The sequence below is a fragment of the Corythoichthys intestinalis genome, chromosome 6 (genome assembly GCF_030265065.1).
Source record: "Corythoichthys intestinalis isolate RoL2023-P3 chromosome 6, ASM3026506v1, whole genome shotgun sequence".
In the NCBI taxonomy this organism is placed as follows: domain Eukaryota; kingdom Metazoa; phylum Chordata; class Actinopteri; order Syngnathiformes; family Syngnathidae; genus Corythoichthys; species Corythoichthys intestinalis.
The window spans coordinates 50,162,789-50,184,745 of NC_080400.1; positions in this window are offsets into that span (position 1 = coordinate 50,162,789).

A 21,957-nucleotide genomic window follows, 5' to 3' on the forward strand; every position below is an offset into this window, starting at 1 on the left:
ATTTGAAGATGAAACGGAAAGGACAAAAACATGAGACAAAAAATAAAATGTGTATTTTAATTTTCTATCCTAAACTGTAGATAAAGAGTCGCTGACGGTTAGTGTGAATGATTGTCTCTTTTTGTGCACAAAGCAACCAATTTAGGGTGTAGGCCGCCTTTTGCTCAGCGACCCTGACACGGATAAGCAGTGTTGAAAATGTATATAAGCAGTATATATATATATATATATATATATATATATATATATATATATATATATATATATATATATATATATATATATATATATATACGTTGAATATATATGTTGAATCGCTTCTTCAGACTTCATTAAAAGGGTTCCAGCCGATGTATATACCTGTACAAAAGAAAATTTTGAAAGCATAGATTTGCACCCTTTGCTACTAATTAGAGGATGCTATGCTCGTGCTGATAAGACATCTTAAACCAATGGCGTACCACACGCATGCTATTTTTAGGCCAATGGCGTACCGCACGCATGCTATTTTTAGACCGTGACGTCGCATCGTAAAGCAGAAGTAAAGCCGAAGTGGGACATTATAGACCCGCCCTCGCATAGAAACAACGTAATTTGTGCTAATTTTCTCCAGTAATCTTTCAAAAACGAACATGGCGATCACACATTGCTTTTTTGGAACTTGTAGAAACGACTCTAGACATTACGACATACAGTATGAAGGATGTTTTCTTCATACGTTTCCGGAAACCAAAAACTCGGGAGGAAAAAAGGTGAAGACCGAATCAACTTGCCGGACTTTAACACCAGCTTGGTGAATCCATTCATATTTCATATGCAGTAAACATTTTGTTGGGTTGGCATGGCCTTTCAGAGGACAAAGAGGTAAGCCATTTTTATATTTTTAACTTATTTTTTAGCGTAACGTTGTGCCGTACTGCTTCTGTCTGATAATGAAAAAGAACCCTGAAACCAGTATACCTGAAATACCAGTAAACCCTGAAAAAAAATTACAATGGTATCTGACTGCCACTGTTACCATTTCTGTTATATATAAAAAAAACAACTTTAGTAAGGGGGAAGTGTAAATAAATTATAGAATTAAGATTTGTTATCAGTGAAAAAATTAAAAGTGTTCGTTAGCCTTCACTGAGTAGTATTTGCGATTGCTACACAAAGCTAACTAAATTACCCCCAAGAACGGTCAGAGACGTAGGACAACCAGAGGATATATTAGAAAGACAGGGCTGATGGTAAAGGATAGCTTGTTGAAACAGGAGGATGTCAGTCGCGTCGATAGAAAAGCTAAGGCTATGCATAGGTCGGCTCATTTTTTTTCGTCTTTTTCAGCCTTCGACACTCAAGCCATCTCTTAAACTGAACATTTTTATGTTCTTCCACATCTTTGCCAGTGAATTTGGCACCGGGGACATCATTTTCGGAGAGAATTGGCAGGTTTAGCTCCGTAAACATCTCCTTCGTACATGATTTCCATTCATTTCCTATTAGGGACAAACGGTGACGTGTCCCTCCTTAGCAACAGTAGGTAATGTCATGATTATTAATGAGCGGAAGTGACGTGTTGCTTGCCTACTGTTGCTAAGTAGGGACAAGCCACCGTTTGTCCCTAATAGGAAATGAATGGAAATCGTGTACGAAGGAGATGTTTACGGAGCTAAACCTACGAATTCTCTCTGAAAATGATGTGCCTGGTGCCAAATTGACTGGAAAAGATGTGGAAGAACATAAAAATGTTCAGTTAAAGAGATGGCTTTAGTGTCGAAGGCTGAAAAAGACGAAAAAAACGAGCCGACCTAAGCATAGCTTTAGCTTTTTTATCGACACGACTGACATGACATTCTCCTGTTTCAACAAGCTATCCTTTACCATCAGCCCTGTCTTTCTTATATATCCTCTGATTGTCCTACGTCTCTTACCGTTCTTGGGGGTAATTTAGTTAGCTTTGCGTAGCGATCAGAAATGCTACTCAGTGACAGCCAACGAACACTTTTAATTTTTTCATTGATAACACATCTTAATCCTATAATTTATTGACAATTCCCCCTTACTAAAGTTGTTTTATATATATATATATATATATATATATATATATATATATATATATATATATAACAGAAACGGTAACAGTGGCAGTCAGATACCATTGTAATTCTTTTCAGGTCATTCATTGTCAGACAGAAGCACTACGGCACAACGTTACGCTAAAAAAATAAGTTAAAAATATAAAAAGGATTACCTCTTTGTCCTCTGAAAGACCATGCCAACCCAACATAATGTTTACTGCATATGAAAGGTGAATTGATTCGCCGAGCTGGTGTTAAAGTCCGCGCAAGTTGATTCGGTCTTCACATTTTTTCCTCCCAAGTTTTTGGTTTCCGGAAACGTATGAAGAAAACATCCTTCATGTGTCGTAATGTCTAGAGTCGTTTCTACAAGTTCCAAAAAAGCAATTCGTGATCGGCATCTTCATTTTTGAAAGATTACCGGAGAAAAGTAGCACTAATTACGTTGTGTCTATGCGAGGGCGGGTCTATAATGTCCCACTTCGGCTTTACTTCCGCTTTACGATGCGACGTCACGGTCTAAAAACAGCCTGCGTGTGGTACGCCATTGGTCTGCCTGACTCCCTCTACAGGCTGCTTAATGCAGAAGACGCTCTCGGCTTGTCTATATTAAATTGTTTAATGAATATATTTTTGATCAACCTATTGTTTCTGTGCAAATATCCCAAATCAAAACCCCTTCAGACCCGGATTTTTTCCACTGGGAAAAAAAAAATCTTCGCAGATTCTTACTCTACTCAAAAACCAGAACAAAATGCAATTTTTGGGGTCGGTGATATTTCATGCTTTTATTAGTTATTTTTAATGTTAATGTTGAAATGAGCACTTACGTTTGTCTTTTTGAAGTTGCGTTTTGTCTAAACCAGTGGTCCCCAACGACTGGGCCGTGGACCGGTACCGGTCCGTGGCACATTTGGTACTGGGCCGCGTGGAAATAATAAATTATTTATTAACGACTGCATTCTGGCAGATTGACTTTGGCCTGTGCCGCTTACCGCACCAATATCCCTGTCTACTCTAGATATACAACTACAAGATAGGAGGTCGTCATAGAAATGCATTGATTGGACTGTTAGCAGTACATCTTGTTTTGTAGCTCTATGTGCACTTGGACTCGATAATAACGTATAACGTAGGTCATCGCCCATCACATTTGTTCCCAGAAATAATTAGCCCACACACTAGAATCACTGAAAAACAGACATCTTTGGACAGATTTTTTATGGGGAAAAGGGAACCTGACAAGCCAGAAGAAGAGCCTACGACCTCGAAGAAAACAAAATCTATGCTACCTTCCAATCACTAAAGACTCATGAACTGCGAAGGAGTGAATTCGTGACCCATATGTCAAACAACCAAACAGAGTGATTCGAGCATGTCTGTGCAACAGGAATATCAACTTGTAGAGATCGCAAATGACGGCGACCTTAAACATACATTTGAGACAACAACTCTACCGAGGTTCTGGATTAAAGTCATTTCGGAATATCCAGACATCACTAGGAGAGCACTGACAACTGTGCTACAATTTCCAACATTTTATCTTCGTGAAGTGGGCTTCTCTCACTCCTCCATCTCGGGGACCATCTCGTCTCAACGAAACAAGCTCAGGCCTCCCACTGATTCAGACGGGGCTAAAAACAACTGCACGCAGCTCTCTCACTTAACGACTTTGCCGTGTCGTTAAGCATTAATTTACGTCATTTTTGTGTTGCACATGTATGTTTATGATGTAAATAGTTTTTTAGCACCGTTGGATAATATTGAGAGTCCAAATGAATATAAATGAGGGCTTTTTTTCACTGCCACAAAAGCTTTGGGAGCAAAATTTTATAAGGGTGCAAAATTTGACAGAACACTGGTCCATGGTACAAAAAACGTTTAGGACCCCTGGTCTAAGCCATTTTCAAAGAGCCAAAAATGGCAAAAAGAGCGTGCTGAACCTCATGATTTGATTTCGAAGAGCAAAGTTTTGTCCAATCATCTCCCAGAAATGGCAATAGCATTTAAAACCAGTGTATTTATTGGTTTAGAGACACGACCGCGTCATGTCCTAAAGCAGCATGTTTAGGTCTGAAGGGGTAAAGACATGGTCACATGAAGCTTACATTCAGGTGCGCAGTAATTAAGGATTACTTTCTTGAATTTAGAGAAATTTTGGCTTTGCCTGCTTATAGTCAGGTGCACTCTACAGTGCGGAATAAAATGTGGTGTAATACTGGAGAAAAACGTAAATAAAAGCTAATATTTCCAGGAAGGTGGTTGCCTGACATGGGGCAGACATTATAATTATTTTTAGCCAATTAAATACAAGTATCCCAGATTGCCCGCGCTTCCTTGTGATGTAATTAATACCCATTATCACATGCACTTCTGCACGAGTCCTTGTGATGTAATTAATACCCATTATCACATGCACTTGTGCTGGAGTCTATCGATGTGTATATCAAAAGTTAGCCCTTTTCAGCCTTATATCACATTAAGTTACTATTTCAAATGATGCAGGAGTTACCTCTGTCATGGCTGTTAGACATGGGGGGATGTACCGGGAACCACCTTGCACTTTCAGACCGTGTTGGCGAGTTGGCGGTCAATGTGCGGGGAGGGCGGGATTCTATAACAGGGACTTGATGTCATTTTTGGGCGGCATGTCTCTTCCTCAGCTTTAAGATCCAGTAGCAATTCATACTTGTCAAGTTGTACGGTTTCAGCGTAATTTGTACAAGTGACCACTGATTTTTAAATGTGTACGCCGTATGTTCCAAATCTGTACGTTATTTGTGCATTACGTTTTTTTTTCTCCGTTCGGATTTTGTCACCGTTTCAGCAACGAGACAATGTGCGTTACTACGTTGGTTGAATGACGCGAGAAAATTCAGACACACAGAGAAAGAAGAGCGGGAGTGGGAAGGAGGGAAGAGTGATATGACGCTGTTGCAAACGCGATGCTAGGCCAAGTGGCTCCAATATTTCCTGACTGTAGCCAGCAGCCTACAATCTACGCCCACTTGATGCTACACTAGATATCTTATGCATATAGAACTAGATGCGAAATGACAGACTCGGCGGCATCAGTAAACAACCGCCATCTTAAAGCAGTAGACTTCTCAGAAAGGCTCTGTTGTTGTGAATCTTCCTAGTGAACCTAAGTAACTTTTTATCTAAGATACTCTTAAATCGGCAAAATCTTGACTCGGATCTATCTTTAAATGATGAAACAGTTTTAAAACTTTCATATGTCAAAAGTAGACAGAGGGGAACTAATGCAAAATCAAGAGCAATTTTAACAACTTTAATGGTTGATACACAACATTAAATGACTTCCAAACATAGCAAATGTTACCATGTTTTTTCTTTTCTTTTTTTTTGAAAAAATGAAAAGGAAAACATGAAAGGTAACAGCAGTTACTTTGCCAAGAAACTAATTACTCTTACATTCAGGTAACTGAGTTACCAACTCAATTACCGTACCTTTTGGGAGAAGTAAATTGTAACTGTAATTAATTACTTTTTTAAAGTAAGATTTACTACACTAGTCAAAAAGGTGCAGTCTGCAGAATGCAAAGTGACGAAAGCGGATTTTATTCTGCCAATTTGTTGCCGAACACAATTTGCCCGTAACTATTGCTGATCACTTCTCAGAATTAGCTAAAGAAATGTTCCCTGACTCAAAAATTGCATCGGTAAGTTAATTTTATCAATTGATCCTTTTAATTTATAATTGGACACACTAACGAACTACCTTCAAGTCAAACTGAATTGCGAGCTGAAGTGCCATGAAGTGCAGCCATCAAAAGACATGATAGAAATTGCCAAAAGTGCTACATACAATTATAACCAGGGGTGCACATAAATGGTCCGCATGCGCGCATGCGTACTGGACGTAGACAAACGCGCTGGCCTTCAACGGGTTCCATACGCTTTTGCGTACCGATGGCTGACCACTGTATTTGCGGCGGACAGGAGAAAATAACTTCTCAAAATGTTGAAGAGGCAGGCCACACTGAGTAATTACTTCCGTGTTCCCCCACCCCCGTCAAAAGACAGACAGGCGACAGAGACGTCACTGGAGCTACCGAAAAAAGGACTTTGCTGAAAAGTGGCTGCAGCAGGTACCGTGGCTAGAAGTAAATGATGCTCGCACGGAAATGCGGTACAAAATGTGCCGTGAGAATCCCAATGTCGCCGATAAGAGCAGCGCATTTTATGTAGGGTCAAGGAATTTCAGCCATCCAAACTTTGAAAAGCACGAAAAAACAGAGAGCATGTGGCAATTAAGCAAACTATCAATGTCAGACAGCACCGTACCCACCCTATGGACAAGTGGCGGAATAAAGGTAATGAAAACGGCGCCATGCACTGACAAACGTGTTTTTGCTCGCATTTTACAAAGCTAAACATGCACGTTCAATGAGGTCTTATGAGGAGGACATCCCACTTTTAAAAAGGCTTGGAGTTAATGTGGGAGCCGCATAATGCCCTTTATTTTGAATTGGTGCGTTTATGTTTATTTCTTTTCATTTCACTTCAAAGTAATGGCAATTTTGTTGTGCCAGTTGATGTTAACCAGGCATTAATTGTTAATATAATTAATTAAAGTTAATTGGCTCTAAGTAAAGCTTGTCATAAATTTATCGCATTAGGCGGGTCGGCTCTCAAGCTCAATGAGGACCAAGTCACATCTCCAGGTCCTCCTCTGAGAACCTGGGCAAAAAAATTATGTGCACCCCTGATTATAACAAAAGTTACTGTAAAATTTTAGTAATCATGATGTAGCTGAAGATATTGATTGTTCTTTGATTGCGCTAGGCTATATGTGACAATATTACCAATAAGTTCATACTGTTTTAAAAATTGAGTTTTATTTTTGTTTCATATTGCATGCTATATAAATCGTTGTAAGATTAGTCATCAATTTGAAAGGGCATACGTCACTATTTGCAAGATTGCCAATGGCCTCGGTTTGACAGGTATGGCAATTCAATTTTGTTATGTTTCCATTTTAATTTTGCCATCCATCCAGTTTGCCATGTTGATAATTGCGATGTTTGTTTGCCGCTTTTAGTCTTTCTGCGAAGAAAGAGGAAATGACGATCGGCCCAATAATTAATAAACAAATAAAAATTAAATAAAAAAAATAATTTTATGCATGTGTATTTTTTAGCCTTTCGGTTTCAGATTTTCGGCCAAGTGTTTCCTATATTTGGTTTTTGGAACTTTACTTTTGGTACCACCCTACTTCTGACATTTAAAAAAATGTCTGATCACAGCAATTTTGTCTACTTCCTGGAAATATTGACTGATATTTTTCTTCGTTATTATAAATGGTAAAAACGGAATTCAGGTTTATTTTTTCAAATTGTTAAACAAGATTCTTTCTGCTGGGATGCATTTGATCAAAAGATTGTCTTTCCCTTTAATGTAATCAAAATATTCCAAACACTTTTACTGTATGTTAACACACGATTTTTTGGCCCAACCACAAGAATAACCCTTTTGTGTAGTGGAGTATGTGATATTTTTGCAGTATTTTTAAAACCCCTCTGATGAGATTTAGTTTGTAAATTCAACATACTCGTCTTCTCAAGTGTTTGATATTCAGCAAGAAGTAGATTCCGCACTCAACTACCGCTCTTGCAGTAGTCATCACGACTTCTTCAGATCAAGATGAAAGGGTTGAGTTTGGAGCCCAAAAACTTCAAATCAGCTCAAGTGCAGTTATGAATCAGAATATTTGCAGTGAAAAGCTATTTGGTGTTTCTCTTCTATATTCTTTCAAAACAAATAATGAAAGTGAATAATAGCAGTGATGGGCTAGTTGTTTGCATGTTTGATCCAAAGTACTCTCTGGCCAAACCCTCTTTCAACCTTGTGATATTTTTAGACAGCATGTAAGATGAGAGGATTTCAACCCAAAACATGGATTTACGTATCAGCTTAAACGGATAAAAACGCCTGCGCTAATTAGAACCTATGCTTTTGAACAGGTTAAAAGCCTTTCATCTTTTAGCAAGGCACTCAACAAACTTTCCATGTTTGTGTGCTTTGATTCCAGAGATGTGACAACCTTTCAAAGGAACAAATTTGATCTTCTCTTGATATTTTCTCCTCATTTCAGAAAATCAATGTCAAGCAAAACTCTTGCAAGTAGGCTTTCACCCTGGATTCACCTCGGAGATGACTGCGTAAGTGTTTGTGTGTGTTGCATGTTGGGAGTCACGGTGTGTGCGTGAGGAGTCTTTTGGGGGGGGGGGGGGGGGTTATGTCTCGGTGAAACAGCAGTGGCTGACCGGGTGTCTAATTAGAGTCCAGTTGCGTGGACTGGCGAGCTGTGTGAACTCGGGTGTTCTCCGACTGGCACATTTTCATGGTAAGCATCTCTTTGGGGGCCTGCGGGTTTTCAATAGACTCATTTGCACATCAAAACCGACCAGGAAAGGGATAGTGCTCAAGGAGGGGGAGGAACTGCATTTGGAGGGAGGGAGGGAGCGCAGGCCAATGAAGGATGCTTTATTTTCTCTGGGTTTTTTTTCCCTCAGGGGGCAACGGGATGAAGTCTATGAGGGAGGCACATTGATGCCATAATGATCGACTTTAATCAGACCCATGACCAGATGGATGGTTTTCTCCTGTGCAGACAATAACATGGTGTCAGCAGATAAACTGCTGAGGTGTTTTAAGCCTTTTCATAAAAACAAATGTTCCAAATCTTATACAAATACGTTCATTCTGCATTGCTAGCATATCAATAAATACACTTTTAAGCTCCCGGTTGACAGAATGAAACATTCCCTGACAGACATATGAGGCAGATTGCCTGCCGACTTTTTTGGGAGTAGATTTAACTTTTGGCCCAGACAAATGAGCTACCCGGTGCAACTGACGCTGACACTATTAAGCCTCCTGTGTGAGCCAGGGCGGGAGAAAAAAAAATCAGCGTTGAGTCTCAGCCAAGCTAAATGTTTCAATCGAGATCGAGGTTACTTACTCCTGAAAGTGGACATTACCCAAAGACGGGGTGGGGTCTTCGCTGGAATTAACTTAGTGATGATTGGGTGGCTCTGTTCCCACACTGCAGGCCTCAGGTGTGTGTGTGTGCGTGTGTGAGAGCGAGAGTTCTGAAGGTGTTCCCGGCAGACACGTCTCTGGCGCCAAAGTAGCCACAGCTCAAACAAACTCTGTTTTTGGAATGAACCTTCCTTTTTGCTTCTATCTGAAATGTTTTCCAGTGTGTGATTTTCTTCCTTTGGTAACAAAAAAGAAAGCAAGAGAGAGAAAGAGGAAGAGAAAAAAAAAGCTAAATTTAGCCGCTAATGAGCCGGAACAGAAGTATGAATTGATGGAGAGCGAATTTGTGGAAAAAGAAACAATAATTTCCTGTCTTTTTTATAGACACTGGAGTGTCTTTTTTATGTCTACCATAAATAAGTTTCACTTGTAATGCACAAGTATTTAATTATGCAAATTCTTAATTTTTTAGACATCTGACTATGAATAAATAATGATTAAACTAAGAATGACACTACAGCCTCTTTCAGACGTATGCTGAACTCTGGTTAAATTCCAGGATTTAAATGGGTAGCAATATCTCTGAAATCAATTTCCCGGGTCAACAGACACAGAGATGACGCGGACATTAACCGGGTCACGTCGTAGTGTAATGTCCGGGATTAGCTCGGGACGTGGCAAGTGTGAAGGTACCCTTTTAATTCCCCGGTCGCAGCACGATGGCTAATGACGTAAATATCATGGCGGGCCAGTGGTGTTACCAGGATACCAGGTGTGGGTGGGCATTAGTCTTACCTGGGGGGGTTGGGGGGGGGGCAAAAAAAAAAAAAGCTACAATGCTCAAGTAGGTCGAAATCCAGCGTAGGGCTACTGCACCTTAAAACATTTCTCCTTGAAATAACTGTTGCTGTGATTTGGTCTAAACAAAGAAAAGTTGATTTTATTTTATTTGATTTAGAACACATCCATAACTGAACAGTACGGACATGCAGGTGACAATGTTTTTTTTAGGTAACTTATTTTGGTTCCTTGATTTTATTATTATTATTATTATAGTTATTCTTTGTTCTGCAGCCCCTCTGAGCTCAATTTGACCCCTTAGAATGCTTCAAAATGCACCAAAATCAGCAGGCAGGTCAAGACAGGTGCAATATTTGATACCGTGTAATGACAAATTCCAAATACACTATGTAGCGCTCCCTAGCAGTAGTTCTTTGTCCCGCCGACACTTTGAGTCCTACTTTGACCCCCTCAGGATGCTTTAAAACTCATTAAACTCAACTGCCAGGTGAACACTAGTGAAAACTTTGATGTAAAAAAAAAGAAAAAAAAATCAAAATATGCGTAAATGTGTGTAGCGCCCCCTAGGAACAAAACCGACATTTCATTTCATTTTTTTTTTTTAAAGGTGAAAGAGGAGGTAACAACGGAAAGGTTAAAACTTAGAACACATCAGGACTATATGAATGGGATACCATATGTGGTGTCCAGACTGCCGTTAGTACTACATCCAGTTTTCTTTGGGTGGGCAGAGCGTGTCCTTGGGTGGGCACTGCCCCTCCCGGTAACGCCCCCGTGGCGGGCCGATCGTCACTTCCTCTTTCTTCACTGTAAGACGAAAAGCGGTAAACAAACATTGCAATTATCAACATAGCAGCTGGAAATAGCTAAATTAAACTGAAAACATAATCAAATTAAATTGCTACGGGATCATAGAACCGAGGAAGAGAGTCCATCGTACATCTTAGGACATGTGTGGTTTATTTTTGTTGCCAATATTAGGGTCCACTACTGCGAAAACAAGGTTGTACTTCAAATCAGAAAACAACAAAGGGAAGCGTTGAAGGGATTATGAAATACAAAAATACACACGATCGCAGAAAAAGGGGAATAACACAATGGGTCCATGATATCTCAACACCCTTCTCTTGGATCGCCTGGGCTTAAATACAGTATTGATAAGCTTGAATTGGCTGCAGTTACGACATCCGGAACGCTCACTCTGGAACAAAACACGATTTGACAAACATTGTGACAGCTGATGCCAACCAAAAATGACGTAATGTCCGAGTTAAAAAATCACGCCAGCAGCCCTCCCCGCACTGGGACTGCCAGTGGGCAACATGGGACAAGTCTGTGAAAGTGTCCAACCTGCGTCATTCTCAGGATATCTCTACATGCAGGAAAGCAATGACGCGAGTAAATCCCACGTCACCTTACACAGGAAATTCCCTGGATATGTGTACGAAAAGGCCGTGGTCTCACTCTCCCTCCCTCTTCCTGCTCTTTGTTTATCAGTCAGTGCACTGGAGTTGCGTATTAAAGTTAACGATGATTGACAGATGTTTGAATTTGATCTTGCCAGACACACGAACTTCAAAGCCCCGCACGCGTCAATCATCGTTTAACAGTTGCTGTGGCAATTCATTGTGTGGAAGTGAGCAGCTTGAGCAGATTTGAGTGGACTCACACAATGAAGCATTTTTCTACTACTTTATTCTTAAAAAAATATTCTGTGGGACAGTAACATGTCTAAAATTATCATAATTATTACATTGGAAGTGCTTGAAAACCATTTGGATGGATGGATATAGATACATATTTTTTCTTAAAGTATACATTGGGGAAAAAGTGGTCTTATCTGTATCTCTTTCTAATGCAAAATCTGAATAAATACACTGAAAACACACACACAAAAAATTGAGGGGGGTATTCGCTACTTCGCGGTTTTCACTTATCGCGGCGAGTTCTAGACCCCATTAACCGCGAAAAACGAGGGATCACTGTAATGCCATTTGCCTTGGCATTATTATTAGGCCCGAAACATTTAAGCCCCTTTCATACATACCTAAAGTCTGGTTAATTCCTGGGATTTAACCGGGTCACCCTTATGTGTGAACGCAATTTCCCGGGTTGACTCACACAGAGATGACGCAGACATTAACCGGGTCGTGTCCTAGTATAATGTCCGGGACTTACCTGGGACGCGGCATGTGTGAAAGCGGCCGTTGAATTCTTGGGTTACAGCACGAAGGCTGATGACGTAAATATCATGGCAGACCGATTGGTCATTTCCTCTTCGCAGTAAAATGAAAAGTAAACAAACATCAAAATTATCAACATGGCAAAGTGGAAATAGCTAAATTAAAAATAAATTGCTACTGGATCGTAGAGCCGAGGAAGAGACAGTCTCTTTGGAAATGTCTGGTTTATTTTGTTGCCAATGTCAATGTCGACCAAAAATGACGTAATGTCCCGGTTATAAAATCACGCCAAAGAGAGTGTCGAGTCGTCAACACAGGATAAATCGTGCCCCTTTCAGACATACAACCTGGGTTATTCCCGGGACATCTCCCCATGTCCGAAAGCCGTGACACGCGCAAATTCCGCGTCACCTTACACGGGAATTTACCGGGATATAAGTCGGAAAGGGGATATGGTTGGAAGGTGCCGATTTTGAAACCAAATGGGAGGGTACGTTCCCGGCGGTAGTTAGTGTTTTGCGGCAAACTCTCAACGGCGCTGGCGTCGTCGTAGCAACAGAAGAGAAGTTTGGGAAACTCAAAAAATGGGTCTCACGCCTCCAATTGTTAAGCTAAATAAGATTTCGATCAACGTTTGTGTGGAACTGTAGTTCACAACAACAACAACAAACTATCCCGTTCTCGCCGAAACTAATAAAGCTATTTAAAAGGCTATTACAATCTCTCCTACTCTTTAAAATAAGACTCGGTGTTTTTTTTTGCAACAAGTCAAATCCATCTAGAGCCAGGAGGGTGGGCCGATTTCTCGTGATTACGAAGCCGGGTGAAGTTGATTGTATAGTCATTTCATACACCGATTTCATTGTACCCCCAAAAAAACGACAAAGAAAAGGAAGATGTCGTGCCAGTGTGCCCGAGTGTTCGGCTTTGGGCAGTATGAGCAGGATGAAAGGTACATGCAATAGTCCACCATGCATTTTACTTTGCCGAGGGATGATTGAAGCGTTGGTTGCACAATATTCACCTACAAAAGCCTCTGAAATCTGTTCAGCACATTCACTGCCCATGTGTTTCATTGCAGATATGACGACAGTCGAAGAAGAAGAAGGCAACGAAAAGAAAAAAACGTTGACTCATCTAAGGTCACACTAAGGTATACACTAGGACGGATCATTTCCTCTAGGGTATTTTGCCGACTATTTTTAAATTTGTCCACACTACGTTTAAAGTGCGTTTAAGCACCCCCCTTCCCACCGCTTCTGCAAGGTACACCTGTATTTGCTCAAACTACGCATGCGTTGAACGGAGCAGCCTCATGTGTTACGTCATCGCCCGCGCGGTTTACCTCTGAACCGGAAACTCATTATTCGGCGGCGAGAAATTTCAAAATTACTACACCCTCTAGACCAGGGGTCAGGAACTCCGTTTTGTGATCAGTTTTTTTCTGGAATGCATCACGCGGGAGCGAAAGTGAAAGGAGGGCATGCTCAGCATTTACGAGCAGTCGCTGAGTTGTGATTGAAATTATCTTTAGAAAACAACAACGAAAGCCTGACATTGTTACTTGGGATGTGACAATCGATGCTCAGTTGCGCTCTCACCACTTGGAAAATAATAAATAGCAACAAATGGTGTGGTGCTGCATTTATTTCCTGGAAATGAAAATTGCAACCAGGAGGGCTTGTGCATAACAGTGGCGCTCTTGGACGTGGCGACAGTTTTGACAGGCGGAAATGTCATCAAAATGAAACTGATCTAGCACCTCTGTTACTTGGGGTACCACGCAGTTCACTTTTCGGGGTTTAATTTTCCTCTACGCATTTTTATATACTCCAGTTCGGACGGCATTGAATTGGGTGGGGCCAGTCCGCAGCTGGCTGATTGGAGACTTAACGCGGGAGACGAGCTCTGTAATAAAACACTCATCTCTGCACAATCCGCGACTGGCCCACAAATGGGCACTGAATTGAAGCGTATTATTGCGCCGTACGTTTGAAGTTTCAAGAAAAATGTTTGAATGCATTATCAGCTCTTCACAGCTCGTTCGAGTCCAGCAAGCTGGACGGTACCACATTCAAAGTTACAGGTTGGCGGATATGCAGATGCACTCATCAAAAATGCCAGAAATGACTCGTGAAGACATAGGTTCCTGACACCTGTTGTACACTCTAGATGCTAAACTGTAAACAGTGACTGTGAAAAAGAAAAGAGGAGCAGGAATGCCACGTCTTGATATCTGCCTCCATTGTTTACAATGCCATCATGCCGCACTAGAAATGGCGATGGCACGCTCCATGACCTCACTTCCTTAGTATCTGATTGTTGTACGGAGACACTGGTCTATATTAAGCGGTGGATAATATTAGCCGACTTATCTGTGTAAATTCTTGCGCGGATTAGTGTAGCCGACATGCTGTATAGTCTAACTACCGTATTGGCCCGAATATAAAACGGTGTTTTTTGCATTGAAATAAGACTGAAAAAGAGGGGGTCGTCTTATATTTGCGGTCTAGACATTACACCCATTCACGACGCTAGATGGCGCCAGATATCATTGAAGGGATGTTCTGTCATGACAGATCTCAGCTTCTCTCAAGTTTAACCAGTTTGCAATTTTTTATTGCAATGTTTTTCCTTATTCAGATTTGTTTCAAGACTACAGTTACAGTTAGACTTCACTTTGATGGTTAATGCAGTTATTGCAATTTTGTTGTTTTATCACAATAGATTGGTTTATTTACATTTAAAAAACCAGAAGATATTCATTTACGAATGTGATTGCACTTTAGTTTACATATTTAAATGTTCAGATGTTAAGATTTGAATGAGGCAAAATAAGATGCTTTTTCTCTCAAATATATTGTTATAATCAATTGTTTCAGATGTACTGTAATTATTTTCTGTATAAAAATTAATTTGGTGTTCAAAAAGTCTTTTTTCGAACTTGAGTCTTGAAAAAGAGTCTTATAATCAGGGCCGTCTTATATTCGGGCTAATACGGTAATTAGATGATAGAAGATGACACCAGAACAGTTATACTGCAGTAACTTGAACGACGGTGCGTCTATTTTATTTTTGTCTCTTTGTAACTGTGTTTGATGTTGATCAGTGTTTACGTGCTGTGTGCTAACAGAACCTTAATGTTCGAGCCTATTGCAAAGACTGTACGAGCATTAAAAATGTGTCTGTGTGGAGTTTACGTGTTATCCACCTGCCTGTGTGGGTTTTCCCGGGTACTCGGGTTCCTTCTCTCATCCCAAAAATATGCATGGTAGGTAGTGTTGTCAGTAACGCGTTACTGTAATCTGATTACTTTCTTTCAGTAACGAGCAATCTAACGCGTTCATTTTTCCAAGCCACTAATCTGATTAAAGTTAGTTTCCTCGGTGCCTGTGCGTTACTATTTTGTTGTTGCCTCATACTGTATGTAGAATGAAGAATATTGTAGTCATGTACGAAGAGCATTTGAAAAAAAAATACTGCGCTTGAGTTTGGGAGTGACATCACATCTCACGTTTTCTCATCGGGGGGGAAAAAACAGGTCACGTGTATTACCATGCTGCCTGTGCCGCGCCGTCTGCAACAACAACATAGCCTGGCTAATGGCTACCTATCAGGATGCTAACAGTAAAGGAGCCGGAGAGATACAACAAACGGCTGCATTTGCTCACTGAAGATACAGCCATTACTTCACATATCCGTCCAGTGAAGATGACAAAAAATATCTCCGTGCGTTGCGAACTCTGCGCTGGCTCAGAAAGAGTGTCGACCGCTATATACTCAACATCCAATTCAACAAGGAAGCATTTGGAATTACAGCACAACGCGTCGCAAAAAAAACTCGAGACAAAGGCGACAGGTGATGAGACAGCCAGCACTTCTACAATTTGTAACCAGCCTTTATAATATGTGTAATTATGTACATTTTATAGTTTGTAATCATAGGCGGAGTTTTACATTTGTGGGACTGGGGGGAGAAGCATGTTGAAGACTGAAACGAAAGTCAAAAGATTGGACACACTTCATAATTTTTGCGTTTTATATATTTTCACTACTATTGTATATTCTCACTGAAGACGTCAAAACTATGAACGAACATGTAGAATGGCAAAAAAACGTGAAATAACTGAAAACAAATTTTGTGTTCTACATTCTTCAAAGTATCCACCTTTGAAGTGTCTCTAGACTTTTGGCCAATACTGTATATATTCATCTTGCCGCCTCTGGTGTAGTTTTGGCTAAGCAAAGCAAAGGATAGTCTCCAAGGTGCTAGTCACATGATCTGTTCGAAAAATGATTTTGACCCATTATGAAAACTTTACGTTGTAGGATTTTTGTTCATTTCATTAATTTTTGTTGTTTTATTGCTTTACAAGTTTTAGAGACAACATTTTAACGGCTAGGTCTTTATTTCAAAGGGGAAGTTCCGAATTTTTTACATTAAGCTTTATCTTGGAGTCGGAGTTGATTTAAACAACTTTTGTGCAGTTTGTCAGTTATTTGTTAGTTTTAGGGTTCCGGAATGGCTAAGCTAGGGCGAGTCAATGGTGGTCGACTAATTAAACCCCTGCTAACTCAAAGATTATGCCTTATGTGAAAAACTCAATTACACGCGATGACATTTTTCTGTTATTTTTATGTTGAGGCAGCAAAAGGAAAAAAATGGGTAAAAAGTAACTGATAAGTTACTTTTAAAGTAACTTAGTTACTTTGATGATAAAGTAATCAGTAAAGCAACTAGATTACTTTTTTGAGGTGTAATCAGTAATCAGTAATTCAATTACTTTTTTAAGTAATCCGTGACAACACTGATGGTAGGCTGACTGAACGCTCCAAATTCTCACTACATTTGAGTGTGCAATGGTTGTTTGTCTCCCTATGCCCTGCGATAAGCGACATGAATGATGAATGTAAAAGTGTGTAATAGAAATATGAAGTATGATAAACGATAGGTCCCCACATTGATTTCCTGATCGCTTTGTACTGATTGACAAGCTGATTGTTCTCTCAATAAAGACGCTAAATTTAATGGTCGTCTCGGCTTGTCCTAAACTCTTAGCCTGCAGCCCGCAGGCTCTCTAGCTTTCCAACACATATCTCAGTTATGAACTTCATCCGCCATTTGATTTTGCCTTGCAGCCCAAAACCGATAAGCCCTTAGCCTTCTTTGGCTTCCGAACACATCCTGGGTGCAGGGGTGCAAGTGGCTAGAATTTCTTGCAGGAACTCCCTGATATAACGGTCACAACGGAGCCAGAATTTCCCCCCCCAAGTTAAACCTCATGAAACAACCACAGGAAGATAATACATACTAAACCTTGCGTTTTCCAATAAGGCCTCTTTAAGAAGCTAGAAACATGAAGTTTTGACATCACAGAAACTAAAAGTAAAGTTTCCGATTATTTTTCTACCAAAATAGACTGCCTTGGTCTTTGTCTCGGTCTTAGTTTTGGTCAAACCTTGGTGTCAGGACCTTCTGGTTTCAGGCAAATCTTGGTCAGTTCTCAGGCATGGTCTTGAGAATAACTCTACCAAAATGGAAATGAATTGGAAAGTGTTGACATTGGAAATGGGGACAGTTTGATCATATTGACTTTGTGGCAACAGGTGGAAAAAAGAGATACAACAAGATTGTTATTTTTTTTGTTTTTAATCTCAGTTCTCAGGATATTTAATCGATCATAACTGGAGTGTTCTGAAACGGGACTTGAAGCAAGAGATTAGATGGAAAGAATAGTCTTGAAAGAATGAGAAAATTCACTGGATTTTTGTTGAAGGTATTTTCATTTATTTTCTTAGAAACAGGCTTCTTGTTTTACTTCTGTGAATTCTTGGTTTCCCCCTCTCCATCTTGAACTGTTCAGTTCTTTTTCTAGTCTTGTCTGTCTGCCCTAGCAGCTCCGTCTCAGCTGTTTCACACTTTGCCATTAATCTCCCATCTTCAGTCGGGTCTTCTTGACACTGAGCGGTCGTGGCGGTGAGGAAGAAGGAATGGCTATGGCAACTGCACAAAAATGCAGATAAAAGTGTAGCACAGACAGGGATACAAGATATGATGTGTACATTTAAAGACAATAATCCTACTTTACAGCAAAGACGAGAGTACAACATCCAAGTGAACTAGTTTCAAGTTCAGCTTGCATATCTTAAAATGAACCCGTTCAGTTATTTTTCCTTTGGGCCGACCTAAGATTCCTTAACTTTTGTACCAAACATAATTTTGCCTGATTTTTTTGTTGATCATCTTAAATCATCATTGTTGTTTTTGATGGCAAATACTTTTTTTCATGGAGATGACGAGACGATAACAAGCTAAAAATGTGTTTTGGGAGACTGAAACATAAAGAGACGAATGCCAGTTTTTGTCTGATGAGACGAGAACGAGACGAAAATGCGCATTTTTTTCTGTCATATGTGTGACATTTTATGAGTAGTTAGCCAGCACCGTAGCAGTGTCTGGTTGTGTCACTCATGTGATGTGCTGCCCTCCCACTCCCACCGACTCACTAGTGTCCTTTCCAATCTCCAGGCTTCCACACACGCGCACACTGTAAGATTTTTATCTTATCTTGACCAGAGAGAATATGCAATGTTACTTTAGCCTTTAGAGGTCTGTCCTGAGTAATCATCACACACTATATGTAACTGGTAGCATTAGCACAGCATTGACGTTTGCGTGCCTCATGGCGAGCGTGTTCTTAAACTCTCTGACTTTTTTTTTTTATTAACTTTTAATATATTAAATAATGTTCTGTTTTCCTGCTGAGTGTGTAATATCCAAGGGCATAGGTTTGCATAGTGCTGGTAGGGACATAACACTACCAACTTTTCAGGATGCACAGATTGTCCCCACCAAACTTTTAAGCAACCTTATTTGCATTATATATTGACCTCAGTTGACCCCTAGTTATATAGGTAATTTAGATTGCCTTCCGAAGAGTAATATAAAAAGACGTCAATGTTGTGGAGGTAGGGCACACGCCACAAATTTTGCTACTGAAAGTCCAACCAGCTTTAGAGTTAGCATAGCATTAAACTGTGTGAATTTGCTAACCTGCAAAACTCAAGTAGGAAGACGCTTAGAGAGAAGTGTCCTCCTTTATGTTTTCTACTGTTAACAATAAAACTGTGAGAAATGTTGCGCAGTGAGGTTTACCCACTTCGCCCCAATTTTCATTTTTATTTTATTTTTGTGGTGTCAAAGCACCCAAAACGAGCTTTCATTTTTTTGTTGTGCTTGTGGACAAAAGCAGTAGTGTTTCAGCTGAAGGAGGGCTCTATTTTTATTTATTTTTGTTATTCCCTGACTAAGACGACTTTTTCAGTTATGTTTATTTATTTGGACGGACTATGTTGAGTGGTCGTATGACAAATGTTTATTTTTTGCAACCCTGGATAGTAATAGATTATTTACAAGTTTGTATTTATTGTGTATGTTAATATAATTTAGGTTATGTTCAAATATTGCTATTTAAATTTGCTAATAAAATACAGACATTTATTCTGGAAGTTTTCAAATTGGTTTTTTAGTAGTTTTTGAAAACAAAGGTTCTAATCGACCCGTGTGTCTCCTGAACCAGTTCACATGAAAGTATAAGTCAATACAGATTTATTTTTGGATTGATCATTTAGCCTATCCATTAATTAGGTTCATATTGAGAAATGTAGCACTGACCCCAAGGGCGTAGGTTTGCATAGGGAAGGTAGGGACATAACACTACCAACTTTTCAAGATGTTCAAATTGTCCCCACCAACTGTTAAGCAACCTTATATGCATGATACAATGAGACAATGAGTTCAGTTATATAGGTCAGTTAGATTGTCTTTCCATATGTTGCAAGGATAGAATTGGCCCTACCATTATTAAGTGAACTATTTTCAATATGTTCAAACTTACATTTACTGTACACCTTTTCACTTGCTGAATATGCCGGCCCATTTTTTCCACCTCAAACGCACGTTTCATTGGCTGATGGCTTGACCATCCAATGACACACACACACACACTCACATCCACACAGCCCCAAAAGAAAGATATGTCAAAAAACATGCCGCCTTCTCTACCGCCTTCGAATATTACAAGTTTTTTTTTCGGCCAGCAGCAGCCACTATATGTAATTAAGAAATATGCCAATGTTGTGGAGGTTTGGGAACACACCACAAATTTTGCTATTGAAAGTCAAGTTTTTTGGACTGTCGCGACCTACCCACACAAGCGTTGCGATCGACTGGTCGATCACGATCGACGTAATGAGCACCCCTGATTTGGCATATCAATTAATTAGGTTCATATTCATGAGAAATGTAGCCCTTACCCCCTTTTACCCCGTTTCGGTCTTATTAAAGCCATCCCAAGCAAAAAGTGTACATGCAGGTTATGCTGTTGTATCATCCCTACCAATGTGGAGACCAAACCTACGCCCTTGTCTGACCCGCATTCACCCAATCCGTTTTGTCTTATTAATGTGTTCAGCAAAAAGTGCACATGCAGGTTGTGCTGTTATATCGTCCCATAGACTTCATAACCTTGACTATGAAGTCTATGATCATCCCTGCCAATGTTGAGACCAAACCTACGCCCTTGGTATTATCACAAAGTTTGCGTTGTCCTTGTTGACGCTGCAATATGTGCTCGTCTGTCAATGTTCATTCGAGATAGTTGGAAACTTTTATATATTTTACCGTATTGGCCCGAATATAAGACGGTGTTTTTTGCATTGAAATAAGACTGAAATAGTAGTCTTATATTCGCCGTCTAGACGTTATACACATTCACGCCGCTAGATGGCGCCAGTTATCGTTGAAGCGATGTTCTGTCATGACAGATCTCAGCTACTCTCAAGTTTAACCAGTTTGCATTATTTTATTGCAATGTTTTTCCTTATTGAGATTCGTTTCAAGACTACAGTTACAGTTAGACTTCACTTTGATGGTTAATGCAAATATTGCAATTTTGTTGTTTTATCAAAATAGATTGGTTTATTTACATTTCAAAAACCAGAAGCCATTCATTTACGAATGTGATTGCACTTTTGTTTACATATTTAAATGTTCAGATATTAAGATTTGAATAAGGCAAAATAACATGCTTTTTCTCTCAAATATAATGTTATAATCATTTGTTTCAGATGTACTGTAATTATTTTCTGTATAGAAATTAATTTGGTGTTCAAAAAGTCTTTTTTCAAACATGAGTCTTGAAAAAGAGGGAGTCGTCTTATAATCAGGGCCGTCTTATATTCGGGCCAACACAGTAATTCTTTTTGGAGCAAATTTTTAATTTTACAGGCGAAAACATTTTTTGTAAACATTGACTAAAGATACACAAAATAATTCTCGAGTTTCCGTCAACAAAAATGACTTAACTATGACCAAGACTATACACTAACAGAAACTAAGCCAATTAACGCAAACTAACAAATAACACAAACTAAATTACCTCATTGGCTGCTTTAGTCCAGGGGAAATTAGTTCAGCTTCAATTCTTCGATGCACTATGCACTTGAGATGTTTCTTTGTTGATCTTAATCAGAGGTACTGAAAAGTTGTCTGTACTCTAATAGTGTTCATCAGATAGTAAGCCGATGTAACGCTTAATAATGCCCCTGCCAACTCGCGACAATGAGCTTTAGTTCCCACCCCATATCAAAGAAACTAAATGCTTAACATTACACCCCCAGATCAAAGAGTCAATATTTATTTCTTTATTCTGCCTTAATGGCAGCTACACTCCCACCAAATCACTTGTGATTTCACTCTAACCTATGTAACACTGGATGATTATAAACATTGCAAGGAAATGTGATTGCATTACCCCGCTTCAAAGTGACCGTCTTATGGATGTGTGCTGCCAAAAACAACACAGCAAATCATCAAAAATGATTTTTAAATGATCACTTCA